The following is a 16,807-nucleotide window of genomic DNA, read 5'->3' on the forward strand; positions in this document are numbered from 1 at the left end:
TCTCTGGCTGTTCCGTCTCAGGTTACACAGTTCAACAGTACAGGAAGTTACTGCTTTCCAACTTTTCGTCACACTATTTAAATAGCTTCCAGTTCTACAAGAATATATCAGGCATCGGAATTCACAATTTAGTTTTAAGTTTTCAGTACATACCAAACTTTATTTATGGTTTGTATAACCAACAAAACAGACAAAGTTATAGATATTGGGAAATCATATCATATGTAATGTGAAAATAATATATATGGAAAAGTGATAAAGTGTGTGTGTGTGTGTGTGTGTGTGTGTGTGTGTGTGTGTGTGTGTGTGTGTGTGTGTGTGTGTGTGTGTGTGTGTGTGTGTGTGTGTGTGTGTGTGTGTGTGTGTGTGTGTGTGTGTGTGTGTGTGTGTGTGTGTGTGTGTGTGTGTGTGTGTGTGTGTGTGTGTGTGTGTGTGTGTGTGTGTGTGTGTGTGTGTGTTAATTGCAATGCTAAACAGTGAATGATGAAGGCAGGAGATACTGATAGATGTACAGAGATGTCACAGCCACCTGTAGGTAGCAATGTGGTGTTCAGTGGTAACTGTAATGCTAAACGGAGAATGATGATGGCAGGAGATATTGATAGATGTACAGAGATGTTACACCCACCTTTAGGTAGCAATGTGGTGTTCAGTGGTAACTGTAATGCTAAACAGAGAATAATGGCAGGAGATATTAATAAGTAAATAATAACAATACATGTACAGAGGTGTTACATTTGAAATATCCAAATTAAAAAAGGTCTTCATATTTGTATTTATATTTAAAAAATCAAAAAGATCAAAAGTTGATTATTGAGTGAAATGATTTTCAATCCATCCAACTTTTTCATCATACACTTTTTTTTTTATGAAACTGAGGGAATCTGGAAAACACGTGTGTATACCTCAAACAACTTCCTTAGGACTTTCAAATAAAAAATTGCATTGGTTTCATCAAATCCAAAAATAAAATGTAAAACATTGTAACCTGTGTGGCCACCTTTAGGAACATTCTGGGAGACCAGGTACTTTTTGTACTGGCTTTGGAACTCTCCGTAGCCAAACATTCCACAGAGCTGCACCTGACAGGACTGTTATAAATTGTGTGACCTGTGATATATTACAGAATGTAATTTTACAATGGGCAAACACAAACTCATTTAAAAAATGAATATTGTAAAAAAAAATAAACAATTGTATTTAATATACAATTATTATATATGTTACAGTTCCCATTTAACAGAATAATCTGCAGAATGTAGGGACATGCCAGTCACAAGGAGAAGGCATGAAGCAACGTTCAGACGATCACTAAAAGGGACGGTCGCAAAATCAATCAATACAGAATTTGAATATGCCTCAGTCAAACCTTGATCAGCGTTCTGCAGATCTTATGAGGTCACACATGGGTTAATTGCCAAAACATATCAATATGTATCTTCTAGGACACAGCAATGCCCTGCCAATCTTCAGAGAGGATCCAATCAGGGATCTAATCTCATTTTCCTACCAGAAAAATAAGGTTTAATGAGGAAGCATACGAGTCGTAGCAATTGAGATGTGTTGGAACGCTTGGAATAGACTGTAGTATACATACAGCCAGTAGAGTCATGCCTCATCGTAAAACAGAGCAGGTGGGTCACCTAGTGGACGCAGGTAGGTACTGCATCCCACAGCTTCGGTTCAGAACACGTGTTCTTGCTTGTGACCAGAGTGGAAATCTTTGGTCATTAATCTGATGGAATGCTTATTCAAAAATTCCAGCCAGAAGACGGAATCTCAGAGAATTTAGGAGACGGACGCTTTCAGTACTAAGTGGATAATTTGCAACATAATCATATAGAAAGACTGTGCAGAAGATGTGACAATGGCATCAGTCGAATGCATTATGGACTCCCCACCCGGAAATAGCAAGAAAAAAATTGAAATAAAATAAGAGAACAACTCTTAAATAAATCAAAGGACTAAGAAAACAGCGCTCTCCAGCTATCATGATCTGCTATGCTGATACAGACTCTTGTAGTGTCTCTCTCTACATCATCTGGGGGATATTACTGTTATTAATATGTATTTATATAGCACTGACATCTTCAGCAGCACTTTAAAGAGTACATCGTCATGTCACTGACTGTCATCAGAGGAGCTCACAACCCTACCATAGTCATTGTCTAATGTCCTGCCATGTTATTATTATGTATTTTTATAGCACTGACATCTTCTGCAGCAGTTTACAGAGTACACGGTCATGTCACTGGCTCTCCTCAGAGAAGCTCAAAATCTAATCCTACCATAGTCATAGTCTAATGTCCTGCCATATTATTATGTATTTTTAAAGCGCTGACATCAGGGGCGTTTCTAGGTTCCTGGGAGATCCGTGGCACCCCCGGGCATCAAGAGAGAATGATTGTGCGGCGCGAGTAGCTTGTTCATGCCGTGGAAAGTGGGCGTGGTCATAGGTGGAGTAAAATGTACATGAACATAGGAGTGGCGTAACTTAAATATATTCAATAGGCAGTATTTCACATAAATAAGCCCCTCACCTGGCTTCTGTCTTGTCTTCGGCTGGCTGGCCTGTGTGCTATACTTGGCTGGCGGTTATGCTGGGCTTGCTGGTGGTGATGCTATGCTGTGCTGGCCTGGTGATGCTGTGCTGGCATTGCTGGCAGTGATGTTGTGCCGGCCTGGCTGACGGTGATGCTATGCCAGCTTGGCTGGCGGTGCTGTTGAGCCGGCCTGGCTTTGCTAGGTGACTTGCTGCGGGCATTTTGGGGGGCTTTGCTGGGCTGGGGGCTTTACTAGGTTTTGCTTGGCTGTACGCTTTGCTGGGCTGGGACCAGGAGGCTTTGCTAGCCTGGGGGTTTGCTTTGCTAGGGGCTGTGCTTTGCTGGGCTGGGGCCCTGATGCTTTGCTTGGCTGTAGATAGGTAGGTGCCCCCAGTATAGGTTAGATAGGTAGGTTCCTCCAGTATAGATTAGATAGGTAGGTTCCCCCAGTATACATTAGATAGGTAGGTTCCCCCAGTATAGATTAGATAGGTAGGTGCTTCCAGTATAGGTTAGATAGGTAGGTTCCTGCAATATAGGTTAGATAGGTAGGTGCCCCCAGTATAGGTTAGATAGGTAGGTGCCTACAGTGTAAGTTAGATAGGTAGGTTCCCCCCATAGGTAGATGCCCCCAGTATAGGTTAGATAGGTAGCTTCCTGCAATATAGGTTAGATAGGTAGGTGCCCCCAGTATAGGTTAGATAGGTAGGAGCCTCCAGTGTAGGTTAGATAGGTAGGTTCCCCCATAGGTAGGTTCCCCCAGTATAGGTTAGATAGGTAGGTGCCCCGAGTAAGGAGCTGGGCGGGGGAGTGGGCATAGTGTCGTTAAAAACTCCCCTTCCCATCCCCGCAGACACAGCCTCCATTTTCTTCCTACTTCCTGTCCTGGTGTCTCTCGCATTGGTAATAGCACCCCCTGTGATGACATTGGTCACGTCATCACAGGGGGCGCTGTAACCAAGGCGACGGACGCCAGGACAGGAAGTAGGAAGAAGATGGAAGCTGTGCTTGCGGGGATCGGAAGGTGAGTTTTTAACTACAATATGCCCGCTCCCTTGCTGCTCGGCACAGTGCCCCCTCCTGCCGCTTAGTCTGATCCGGGGCACCATGGCAACAGGTTCGGGGGCAGTGTCCCGGATCAAAGCCCCTAGCCACACCACTGACTAACATCTTCTGTAGAACTTTACAGTGTACAATACATAGTTTTTTGCTGAGATAGTCGATCTGGTAACAGCGTGCGCTGGCTGGCAACAGCGTGCAATATTGCAACCGACAAAACGTGACAGAATGGACCCCCTGGTTGCTGTCAGCCCAAATGTTCATTTGCCCCCACCCACATGTATTAAAGTATCTCACACACGCGCCACGAGCTAAATGTGGAAGTCACATGGGACAAGTATGAGGAAGTAGCAGCTGGACACTCAGTGGCCAGAAAGGGGATATATATATATATATATATGCACCAGGTGGGGGGCACATGAAGATTTGGGGGGGGGACAACGGCGGAGGTGGCGGATGGAGGCAGGGCCGGCCCTAGACTTTTTGCCACCTGAGGCAAATTTAGAAAAAATTGCCGCTCCCCCCCCCCCCCAGCGTTCGCTTCACTGACGTCACTTCCTGCAACGCCGCCCACTGTATTGTAAGTGGACGGCGTTGCAGGAAGTGACGTCAGTGGAGCGCACGCTGGAAAAGGTGAGTCCTCCCCGCCCGTGCCTCTTACTATTGGCTGCTTCCTAACAATTTACAGCTGGAGGGGAGCGCAGATCGGGGGACCCAGGCGAGGCAGGGGGGATTCCGACCCCCCTCCCCACCGCTAGGCCCAATACCCCCGTCCTGCCCGCTACCCCTCCGGCTCGGCGGCCGGCGCCCCGCACCCACAGACGGGCGGGTGCCGCCCCTAGAAGTGTGCCGCCTGAGGCAAAAGTTTCACCCCGCCTCATGAGCGGGCCGGCCCTGGATGGGGGCCACAATGAAGATTCCCAAGAGATTTCATCAAGAAATTGATAGGTAATCAGCCTGCGGTGTATGGGCAGCCAACAGATCTCTCTCTGATCAGATTCAATCAGAAAGAGATCTGTCTCTTGGTTGATCTGCCCATTGGAGATACCATTTAACTTATATGTATGTTTTTTTTGGGATGTGGAAAGCAATTCATATTTTACTGGCAAAGAAACTTCCAGTGTGCTCATCGGGTTGAATATTTCAGTAACATCTTCAAAGATTTCTTTTTTTAAAAAGGTGGCCATTTTCCATAGTCCTATAGCAGTTACTACAAGACTGCAAAAAATGGCCACTGGAGTCCACATTCACAGACATATTGCTATATTGTGTATACTGAGTTGACGGAGTATACACTATGAAAAATATGACCACGAATGTGGACTCCAGTGGCTGATTTTTGGTAGTCCCATGGTAATTACTATGGGAGCGCAGTGACACACACCTGGGGCTGTTGGTCGAGGCACACAGGTTGGAAATCCCAGCTCTATAGGATCATTAACTCAAAACTGTCACAATGTAAAGAGTACGTCCAGTGAAAAAGCCTACAGTGCTGTCCTAATGCTGCAAGGATCGGCAGTTTTCAGGGTTGATAAGTCCTCCGCTTGCTAATTCATCAATGTCAGAAATTCCGCCCCCCTCCTCAGCAAAGCCGCCATGGCATTTTTTCCCCAAAATCTTCGAAAGCTCTGGCCACCGTCACCTGCGGTGTCATGGCCGTGGCCTAGTTGGTGGCTGCCAAGCTGGGGCCGAATCGCTGCAACGCAGGTAATGGCCAGAACTTTGGAAGGCTTGGGAAAAAATGACTTGCGACTGTCTTGCCAAAGGAGGGGGTGGAGCTTCACCTGTCTAATGAGTGCGCCAGTGGGTGAGTTATTGACCCTGAGACCCCCTGATCTTGGCAGCATTAAGAGAAAGCTTGACATGATGGACTCTGTCTTTTTCAGTAGAAGTATTCTTTAAATCTAAGCTGATTTGACCCAATCACAGATCACTCATTTGTTTATACTGTTCCATATATGGCCACCATGGATCCAGAATCTGGCCATTTCATTCTGACGCATGCAGCTCTCACTGGCTGTTGTGAACTGAAATGATGCCCTCAGCTGGTTTAGCAGAACGAGGTTCTGGGTGTGCAGAAGAATGTGAATGTGAATCAGATAGTGGTCCTTAATGACAGACAATAGCTACTGGAACGTTCAGCTTCTCACTGGAGATAATTACATCGAATTACTTCTAATCCCAGAAAAGAGCAGCAAAATCTCCTTGTCTCTAAAAGAGAGCAAAATCTCTACTGTCATTTGTTTGACGATTTGAATGCTCCCAGGGAATGTAATAAATGGGTAATTAATATTGCTGTGTAGATACAGGAAGACTGAATCCTTCCATCAGGCCATGCATGGAACCCCTCATTAGGGTAAGGAGGAGGAGATAGACACACAAGGTTGCCTCATATTCTCATCTGGGGCTCAGACACAGGCTTTAACATACAGTATGTACACAAAACAGTGGCTGGGGAAGCTTTGGGTTCTTGGTGGGGGGAGTTTGGGGGGAAGGGGTGGGGATTTTTTTTTTTTGCAAGCAAGTATTTTGTACTAATATCCTCTTATGATTTTTCAAGGGTTATACATCTCAGTTTGTCGTTCATTCATTGTATTATGACAACCACTTTTGCTTGTAACTCTGTTGGGTGAAAATGTTTTCCAAAATCTCTGCATAAAACATTAAAAAAATGTACACAAGTGTAAAGAGGCACTTAAAGTGACACTGAAGCGGAAAAAAAAATATGATATAGTGAATTGGTTGTGTACTATGAATAATTACTAGAAGATTAGCAGCAAAGAAAATATTCTCATACTTTTATTTTCAGGTATATAGTGTTTTTTCTAACATTGCATCATTCTCTAATATGTGCAGATTACACAACACTCAGCATTCAAAATGATTCTTTCAGAGCAGTCTGTGAAGTAATGACCTCTCCTCTAGCAGAGAAAAAGTAAACAGTTCACTTACAGTTGAGATAATAAAAGTCAGATAACAGCCCTCTCCATGACTAACTTAGTCGGAGAGCTTAATGGCTTGTTTGCATATTGATAACAACTGGAGTTTCTCAACTCTTCCTGTACTGGAAACAATTAGACTGATGTATCTGATCTTAATGTTTTATTTCTTAGCTGTACTACACATACAAATCATAATATCATAATTTTTTTTTCGCTTCAGTGTCTCTTTAAGTGACATATAGCCAAATGCAGTAAATTATTTTTTTACTTAGTTTAATGTGAACCGAGCACCATAGCACCCCGGGAATCTCAATAGCACATTAAAAATGCAACAACAATATGTCTCATTACTAAAAAAAACCTTCCATTTTACTTTTTTTAACATTTAAAAGTTTTGTTTATTTAAAAGAAGTTTTATTAAGGGGCCCATACACCTAACGATTTTCCCGCCGATATATGGCCGATTCGATCACAGTGATCGAATCGGCTGTGAAATCGCCGCGCACACCGCTGACAGAACGATCGATTTTCGTCCGAAATCGATCGTTCCCGTCGATCCGTCCGTGCGTAAGATTTTTCTCGATCGCCGGCAGGTCGTGAGTGCATCGATAGCGGCGTTCGAATGCCCGACGACCGACGCAATACAGCAGGTATACATTACCTGTTCCGGCCGGCGCGAGTCCCCTGGTCCCGGCTGTCTTCTTTCCGTGCTGGGTTCCGGACCGGCTGCAGCTACACAGAACTTCCTGTGGAGTCCGGAGCAGAGAAGAAGACAGCCGGGACCAGAGGACTCGCGCCGGCCGGAACAGGTAATGTATGCAGGGGTTAGCAGCGGCAGCTCCACAGATTGTGATCGGTTTCAGACTGAAATCGATTCACAATCTATTTGCAGTAAAGGTGGCCATACGATCCCTCTCTGATCAGATTCGATCATAGAGGGATCTATCTGTTGGTCGAATCTGATGGCAAATCGACCAGTGTATGGCCACCTTTAGCCTACTTTTGTGGCCTGAAGGATCGCAGAAATTTCAGACAGTTAAGGACTAATGTATTTGTTTTATTGCGCACATTAGCAGAGAGTAAACGATACCTTTCATCAACAAAAGGGGGTTGGTAATTAGGACAACTGCTTCAAAGAGTTTACTGAAGTCATAGATACTATCTTCACACCTTCCCTATGGATAAATAAGGGCAGCTAGAAGGGGAGGGGGAAACATGGCAATTTCTACAACTATTAAAAACCAAGAGAAATTTCAGGGAAGAAAGGGAGCTTAGTTCCCTTTAAAAATCAGAAACACTTTAAGTATACCTGACCTGAAACGAAGTGAACACACAGGCAGCAGTGGTGGCACACTGGGGCCAGGGCCCAAGCACTACCTAATAATTATAAAGAAATAGAGTTGTGGTCACAAGGGTTACCTAATACTATAAGGGGAGGAGCTTGTAGGAGAAGGGAGGAGGTGGGAGGTCTTGGAGGAAGAGGTAGAAGGTGAGTGTGGACAAAGGCTACATAATACTGATATCTGTGTGGGGGGAGGCAATGGAGAAAGGCTGCGTAATACTGATGCTTAAGGGTAGAAGATGGTCAAGATAGCCCCTGATAAGCCATGAAAAGCATGCAGGCAACATGAGGACTGACCGCCTATGTTCTTTAGGAGCTTGTTCTTTTTTTTATTTACAGCATGTGAGTGCAAAACCTTCTTTTAAACCTTTTATTAAAGATTCATGCACTATCAGCGCTTTTATTGCATTTAAAAGGGGATCCGAGATGAAAAACTAACTATAACAAGTAACTTGTCTATATATCTTATCTAATGTTTAGACAGAAAATGATTATTTCTTCCTGTGATACAATGACAGCAGCCATGTTGTTTGTAAACATTACACAGAGGCAGGCTTATCTGTATCTTGATCACTAAGCCTGTGAAAAAACCTAATCCCCCCTCCTCCCTTCTGCCTCTGAAATCGATGGCTAGTAACACCTCCTCCTCCTCTTGCCCAGACTGAGCTCCCATGAGCCCTTGCTACTGCCAAGGCTCTCTGAAAACCTGTGGGCGTGGTTTATTTAGTTTATAGGGAATTAGAGTATTAAAACAAAAACAAAAAAGTATTTGGCTTGAAGAATGCCCTATAAACAATAGGAAAGGAACACAATTATGCAATGAGTAAAAGTTCACCTCGGATCCACTTTAAGTATTATGAAACTTAGCATGCTACAAGGAGGTGGTACAGCAGAAGGAAATGGCAGCGCTTCCAAACAGACGCTGCACCTGAAATTGACTACCTGCACAAGTATGCAGAGCTCGACTAACGGGCAGGTTACACACCTTGCATTCAAAACAGGTACAGTAAAGGGGGCGTTAGCTTCAGCATAAGTTGTGCACAAATTATCCCTAATAGACTCTCCTACGGCGGTGACGTGCCCCAACAGGAGAGAAACTAACCACTAATCTAGCAGTTTCTCTCCTGTTGGGGCACGTCACCGCCGTAGGAGAGTCTATTAGGGATAATTTGTGCACAACTTATGCTGAAGCTAACGCCCCCTTTACTGTACCTGTTTTGAATGCAAGGTGTGTAACCTGCCCGTTAGTCGAGCTCTGCATACTTGTGCAGGTAGTCAATTTCAGGTGCAGCGTCTGTTTGGAAGCGCTGTCATTTCCTTCTGCTGTACAAAATTTAAGTATACTTCAGGCTAGCTGCCTCCAGGGGTGTCAGCTTGCATTCAAATTTTAGAATTTAGATTAGTGTTAGCACATAATTTGCATCTGATTTGTATTCAAGGTGTGTATTTAGCCCCAAGGGGCTGGGCATATCTCTGGAGCTTTCACTTCACTTGCACCCTGTGAGCGCTGCCCATTGCTTGCTGTCTTTTGTACAAGGAGGTGGTATTTACTGAACTTAGTGCAAATAGTATGTGTAAAAACACTGTAATATGCATGTGTAATAAAGCACTTTAACAGTAGGAATGCACCTTTACAAGTAAATTTATCTTATTAAAATTATTAAGGCAAAAAAAATACTTACATTACCGCTTTCTCTTGCCATGATGCGATGCATTCCACACATTTTTGTCAAAATAATTTTTCTGCAGGCCTAGAATGTAAAACTGTGTCAATTCTTCAAAACTTACTGAAAAAACTACCATACTATACTACTATAGATGATCAATTTCTTATAACCACGTACGGTAAAACAGATCGTATGAAACCTCCACTTCTGTTAGGCCCTCTTCCTCTTTAAATCACGACGGCAAAGACACTGTGGTCAAAAGTAATTGACAAACGCATTTGGTGCATGCATTATGGTGTGATTTTTCACGCGATATTTGTCACCTATGGTGCAATTTCCTGAAGATAAGGGGCGCAGACTCATGCAACATAAGGAAATCTCAAGAAAACCGCATAGTGCTGCACATGGTAAGCGACTTGAGTGCATTCCCATAAACTTAAAGAGGAACTTCAGCCTAAACAAACATACTATCATTAAGTTACATTAGTTATGTTAATTAAAATAGATCGGTAATATAATCACTGTTTTAAAAGAACAGGCAAATGTTTGATTTCATGAAGGCAGCCATCTTTTTGGTTGAAAGGAGGTGACAGGGAGCATGAGACACAGTTCCAACTGTCCTGTGTGTTGATCACCCCTCCCAGTTGCTAGGCAACGTGAACAACAACATAGGAAATCCCATCATGCTTTGCACAGCATCAGGGAAAAAAGCCTGGGCAGTTTTCTTTGATGGGTGGAACTTAGCTAAAAATGCAGTTAAAATGATGCTTTGGTAAGAAAAACAAAGTTCTGATGCTGTGAAACTGTTAAAGAAACACCAAGCCTTTTCAGTGCTGCTGAGTAGATTTTTAGTCCGGAGGTTCACTTTAAAGCTAAACGCAAACACAAGAGAACGGCATGCACTACGTTTGCATTTAGTTTGTTAGTATGTTTGCATAAATCCGCATCAAATCGCCACAGTGGCAACGTAGCACCGCAGTCACATTCATAATCACTGTGCCCCTGCGACTTGCGCAGTGCAGTAAAATTGTGTCCAATCCTACTTTACAATTGGAACATGGCCAGTGGAAGACAGCTCTCAAGTTCCCATTATCGGTACAATATTTTCCTCAGAAGCAATCATTAGATCAGATTTGCGGGATCATAAGTAATGCAAAGATAATTATAGATTGAGCCCATAAACAGGTTGAATATGGCACTTCAGATTCAATCCTACAATACAACAATTCATTCAACAATATTCTGTATTCCAATCGACCATAGAACCACTTCATGTTGATTTCCTCCACATAATGCATGTTTTTCTGTACAATGCGATCATAAAATCTGATGGAATAATCGCATCTGAGGAAAATATTGTACTGTTAATGTGCAGCTTAATAATTTCACCTATAAATATAAGATGCAAACAATGTTCCCCCATCGTACTTTACTTTTATGGTACTTTGCGTTTTGTTCTGTGTTTAGGAGCTCACCAGACGTAAAAGTCCTGGTTTTGTGTGGGAGACAGTTTTCTTGCGCACAGCCGCCATCCTGTCCAGTACCATCATTATGGAACACAGAAGGCTCTCACTAATGAGCCTCGTTTAACCTGAAATGGTCAATAACAGAGGACAATAATCTGTATTTAGATGCCTTGCATCTTCTAATTCAAGAAAGATGAATGTGTCATTATGTACAGATAAGGGAACCTGTCACTGTGTGGAGGGGATTAATGCTCCTTAAAGCTATCTACACACTGCAAGATAAAATTGAACGACAGTTCTGCGATTAAATTCAGATGTTGACAGCAGAAGACTGCAACCAAAATGTCAATGAATTGTTAAAGGATACCTGAAGTGACGTGTGACATGATGAGATAGGCATGAGTATGTACAATATGTAATAACTATGCTGTGTTCTGTTTCTTTCTCTGCCTGAAAGAGTTAAATATCCGGCATGCAAGTCACTGACTCAGTCCTGACTCAGACAGGAAGTGACTACATTGTGACCCTCACTGATAAGAAATTCCAACAACAAAAAAACACACTTTCCTAGCAGAAAATGGCTTCTGAGAGCAGGAAAGAGATAAAAAGGGTCATTTCCTATCGGTGAGGGTCACACTGTAGTCACTGCCTGTCTGAGTCAGGACTGAGTCAGCTACTTGCATACCTGATATTTAACTCTTTCAGGCAGAGAAAGGAAAAAAGGAACACAGCATAGTTATTTGTGTCGTAGGCACTGTACATACCCATGTCTATCTTATCATGTCACATGTCACTTCGGGTATCCTTTAACCAATAGGACTGCTAAAAGGAACCTGAGGTGTGAGACCTATGAAAGCTGCCATTTTTATTTCTCTTTAAACAATACCAGGACAGCCAGGCAATCAGCATTATTTAGAAGGAAATAAACATGTCAGCCTCCATATCCCTCTCACTTTGGGTTCCCTTTAGGCTAGTTACACACCAAGACGTTGCGTTAGGTGCTACGTTAAAGGGACACTTAAGTCAAACAAAAAAAAAATGAGTTTTACTCACCTAGGGCTTCCAATAGCCCCCTGCAGCTGTCCGGTGCCCTCGCCGTCTCCCTCCAATCCTCCTGGCCCCGCTGGCAGCCACTTCCTGTTTCGGTGACAGGAGCTGACAGGCTGGGGAAGCGAGTGATTCTTCACGTTCCCAGACACATTAGCACCCTCTATGCTGCTATATGGTATATGATATATGCTATAGCAGCATAGATGGCGCTATTGTGGCCAGGAACGCGAAGAATCACTCGCGTCCCCAGCCTGTCCGCTCCTGTTACCGAAACAGGAAGTGGCTGCCGGGGGGGCCAGGAGGATCAGAGGGAGACGGCGAGGGCACCGGACAGCTACAGGGGGCTATTGGAAGTCCCAGGTGAGTAAAACTCATTTTTTGTTTGACTTAAGTGTCCCTTTAAGGTCGCATAACGTGCACCTAACGCAAGGCCTGGTGCACTTCGATGTGGACGTCAGAGTGAGCCGCGTTGTGCAGCTCACTCTGGCGTCCGTGATGTCGTGATGCGTACTCTTGGACGCATGCGGCATCACGTGGTCCCGCCGGCCAATCGCCGCATAGAACGCCCGCACCAGGAAGTAAACACTGTACGGCACAACATGCAGTGAATATTAATTAGCCATGTGCCTGGCCGCTCTCCCCAACCTGACTGAGCATGTACAAACAGTCTAACGCGGCTTAAGCCGCTGTAACGCCGTAGCATGCTGCACCTTCGGGAGAACGTGCAGCGTTACATGTAACTCAACGTGGGCTGTGTGAACAGCCCACTTGTGTTACATTGCTGTGCGTTGGGGGAGCGTTACAGGCTGCATTAACGTGCGCCTGTAACGTCTTAGTGTGTAAGCAGCCTAAAGCAATGCTGGAGGTAGGGGGCGAGGTGCCATAAACTTCACAGGCATGATTTAAAAATCGTTCACAGCTCTGCACACACTGTTGGTGACAAACGATTATCTGCTGAAGTCATGATGGTCATTCGGAATTCTGGAGCACCAATGTGCAAGACAGCATTTGTGCTTTGAATTGACATCAGAGGCTAGGTGCACACATAGCAGAAACGCTAGCGTTGCGGAAATTTTTTTTGCCACTAATGGAAGTCTTTGGGCCGCAGGTAAAATGCATATAAAAACCGCATATGCGTTTTCAAACCTGCACTTTTAAAAATGCAGGTTTTGTTGCATAATGAAAGTCAATGGGGACGCACTGGTTTGCATTTTTATATGCGGTTTTCCCCAAAATATTTTTTTATGCTGTAATACTGCTTCCTGTTGTCTTCCTAGTGATTTGCATAGATAGGAATATAAAAACGCAATATCGCAATGAATATGCGAAACGCAAACGCATTAAAACGCACGCAAAGCGCATTAAAGAAGGCATCGCAAATGCACCAAAAATGCACACAACATTAATAACATAAAACGCTGCCTTTCACGTTATGTTATGTGTTCACCCTGCCTGAAACATGAGTCGTTCATTGATCGTCCCTACCAGCAATTTTTCTCCCCATGTGACCCCGCCCTTACATGCAGGGGCATAACTGCTAAAATGATAGCATGGGGCCCCCTTGGTCCCCAAACCCCATGCAGGTGATGGTGATTTAAAGGTGGCAAATGGCAGCAGAGAGCGTTCTGCTGTTAAGCAGCATCTGGAAGCAGGAAAAAAAATTACACATGCTCCTGCACATGGTTTTTGTGAGCGAATAGGGAAGTTTTTTGTTAATTGGTCGCACTTGCGGTTAGGGAGGGTAGGGAGGAGGGCCCTCCAAAGCCTCTGGGCCCCCCTGTAACGGAAGGGGCCGCAGGTGTAATTGTTACGCCCATGCTTACATTCTGGTTTGCTTGGAGCAGGACACACAGATGCAGAACACCAGCCCCTGGGCACATAATCCACAGATGTCAGATCTGGCTGCAGCATGTGTATTTTCACAAATCAGCGGATTACACTAAATGAGGATTTTCTCCAATCCCATTTGGGCTGATTTAAAGTAGCTCTCTGCAATCCTGGCTGATCTTCCAGATACAGCCGCGTATGGAGAATAGCCGGCAATATCGGTGGGGCTGGTTCTGCTGCACCCCTAAAGAATGTTTATTCAGAGGCAGCTCTAAGCACCAGCTTCTCTCCACTCCTCTTCTCTCCCTTATTCACCTTTGTTTCCCCCCTTCCCCTAGTGCTGGCTGTCTTCTTGTCATAAAGGAAAGCTAAATAAAAGTGCTTTTCTTCCCTATCTCTGCATAGTATAATGGTTAAGGGCTCTGCCTCTGGCACAGGCAACCTGGGAGGAAATCTCAGCTCTTCCTGCTCAATAAGCCAGCAACTATTCAATAGGAGACCTTGGGCAAGATTCCCTAACACTGCTACTGCCTACCGAACGTGTCTCAGGGCCCTTTTCCACTAGCAGTCGCTAGCATTCACGCTGAACGCTAGCAATTGCTGAATCGCAAAAGTGCAGGAAACCTCCGGCGATTGCGTTCATGATTTTGCTATGCACTGTACCGCGGCGTGATCGCGTTTGACAAAAAAACGAATCGCGGTAGTGGAACTTGCCTACCGCGATTCCCATGTTAATATGCAAACCGTAGCGATTTAAAAAATCACTAGCGGTTTGTGATTTTGCTATTCAGCATCGCAAACGCCGCTAATGGAAAAGGGCCCTTAGTGGCTGCAGCTCAAGCGCTTTGAGTCCGCCAGGAGAAAAGCACAATATAAATGTTCCTTGTCACTCTCTACTTTGCCTTCCTTCATCTTACCCTCACAATTTAATCACCCCAATCTTGTTATTAGTAACCCTAGCCTATAGCTGTCAATATATTGATTCATTTTTACAGACAGATTATTTGACTATGATCTAATCTGTTGATTATCAACCACCCACATCAATCATAATTTACGATCAATCCGTGGCAAACATGTTTCAAAATTACAATCAAGCAGTACAGTTTTCAATTGGACAGTGGTATAGTGGCAGTAGTATCGCCGGCCTGTAGTATTGCACCGAAACACTGCTGCAATACGATTATTTTCTGGTGAAATGCTACCACATTACGATTATTTTTATGGGGGGGGGGGGTTGTTGGTTTGAGGTTAGGGGGGTGTGCATAGGTTTCCTCGCCTGGAGTGACAAAATAGCTAGAAGCGCCCCTGTGTTTATTAAAGTGGACAGTTTCCAAGGTTGTATGCACACCTGTGCTCTCACAACCTGCACAAGCTATATAGTTTAAATTTCAGGGCTGTGGAGTCGGAGTCACGGAGTCGGAGCAATTTTGGGTGCTTGAATTTAAACTGTAATTAAAATAAAAAATATGATAAAATGTTCTATTTCTCAGATAATAGTCATCATAAATAATTTATACATACAGTAATAGCTGTGCTTAGTCCACAAAAATGAAATAAACCAATCAAAATTAGTTACTTGTGCTGCTTCAATAAAGCAGTCACCGTATTTTTAAAGTCAGATATACACATCTGATTGTGACTGTATATATGATGTGTACACAGGAATCTCTTATATATACTAAATAACATCTACGCTGTAAGTATAAAGTCTGATGTGTAGCCATGTCACCAAGAGATGGTCAATGAGATGGAAATAATTCTGCGTTGATTCTGATTTATGCAAATGAAATCTGCTCATGAAATCAAATAATTTGATATGTTGTTAACATTTGGTTTGGTGACTACGAATTAAATGGTACCTGAGAAGGATGAAAAGAAAAGTTTTATACATACCTGGGGCTTCTTCCAGCCCCCTTCAGGCTTATCAGTCCCTCGCTGTCCACCTCCATCACCTGGATCTTCTGCTATGAGTCCTGGTAATTCAGCCAGTCAGGGCAGTCCGGCCGCATGCCGCTTCCACAGTCAGAAGCGTTCTGCATCTGCGCAATAGTGCTGCGCAGGTGTAGTACGCTCCCGGCGGCGGAGTGTGTGCATGCGCACTACGCCAGACTGGCTCAAGTACCTGCACTCATAGTCATAGCAGAAGATCCAGGTGGCGGAGGAGGACAGCGAGGGACTGATTAGCCTGAAGGGGGCTGGAGGAAGCCCCAGTTATGTATAAAACTTTAATTTCATCTGTCTCAGGTTTACTTTGTTACACAGAATCTTGTTCTCACTCACCCCACCTGCAGTATAACAAACCTCATGTGCCGCTTTGTCAGTATCCCTCCCCCCCCCCCCCCATTGTATAGTAACACAACATGTTGCTAGCCTCAGCTGTACTCACGCTAGATTTTCAGCAGAGTCTGTTGGCCCTGTACTGTTGCCTGAGGGATTGAGTCTGGAGTCCTGCTGGCCAACTTGACACGTACGTGTACAAGTCTTAAAGCAAACTGAAAGCTTCCCTGTCATCCTCCACAGACCCCCTTCCATTGCTGGGGACCCCCAAAGTGTGGCATGGACCTGATATGGCCTGGCTTTTGCATTAGAGGGCTGAGCGGGATGGAGCTAGCGCACATGCGTGGGGAGTAGACAAGGAGACTTTTGGGAGTCTCATCCTTGGAACGGGGAGCCTGGTTTCAGCGCCCGGCGATGAGCGCTGTGCGTCGAAACCACCTACTTTGTTGAAGCAGGTCATTAGCACTGATGCCATGTTACATGCCCTATGCAAGGGTAATGTGGGGATCTGGCGAACGCCCAACCCCGAATTACATATCCCTACGAATTGCTACAATTCAGAGGGGGTATTTAACGACACCGAGGATTTGAGCGGTAGCATGAAGAGCCATCATCTGGCTCACCCTGCGCC

General features: G+C 44.4%; 1 long non-coding RNA gene across 1 annotated transcript in view; it reads right to left on the minus strand.

The window, feature by feature from the left end:
• Positions 1 to 554: 554 nt before the first annotated feature.
• The window catches only part of LOC137538138 (uncharacterized), a 29,615-nt gene continuing 13,362 nt past the window's right edge, over positions 555 to 16,807 (minus strand). The window contains exons 2-3 of the long non-coding RNA XR_011024690.1: positions 9,569 to 9,637; positions 555 to 667 (exon numbers count right to left, since the gene is read on the minus strand). This is a non-coding gene — a long non-coding RNA (uncharacterized lncRNA). The remainder of the gene's footprint in view (positions 668 to 9,568; positions 9,638 to 16,807) is intronic.

The sequence above is a fragment of the Hyperolius riggenbachi genome, chromosome 11 (genome assembly GCF_040937935.1).
Source record: "Hyperolius riggenbachi isolate aHypRig1 chromosome 11, aHypRig1.pri, whole genome shotgun sequence".
Lineage (NCBI taxonomy): Eukaryota > Metazoa > Chordata > Amphibia > Anura > Hyperoliidae > Hyperolius > Hyperolius riggenbachi.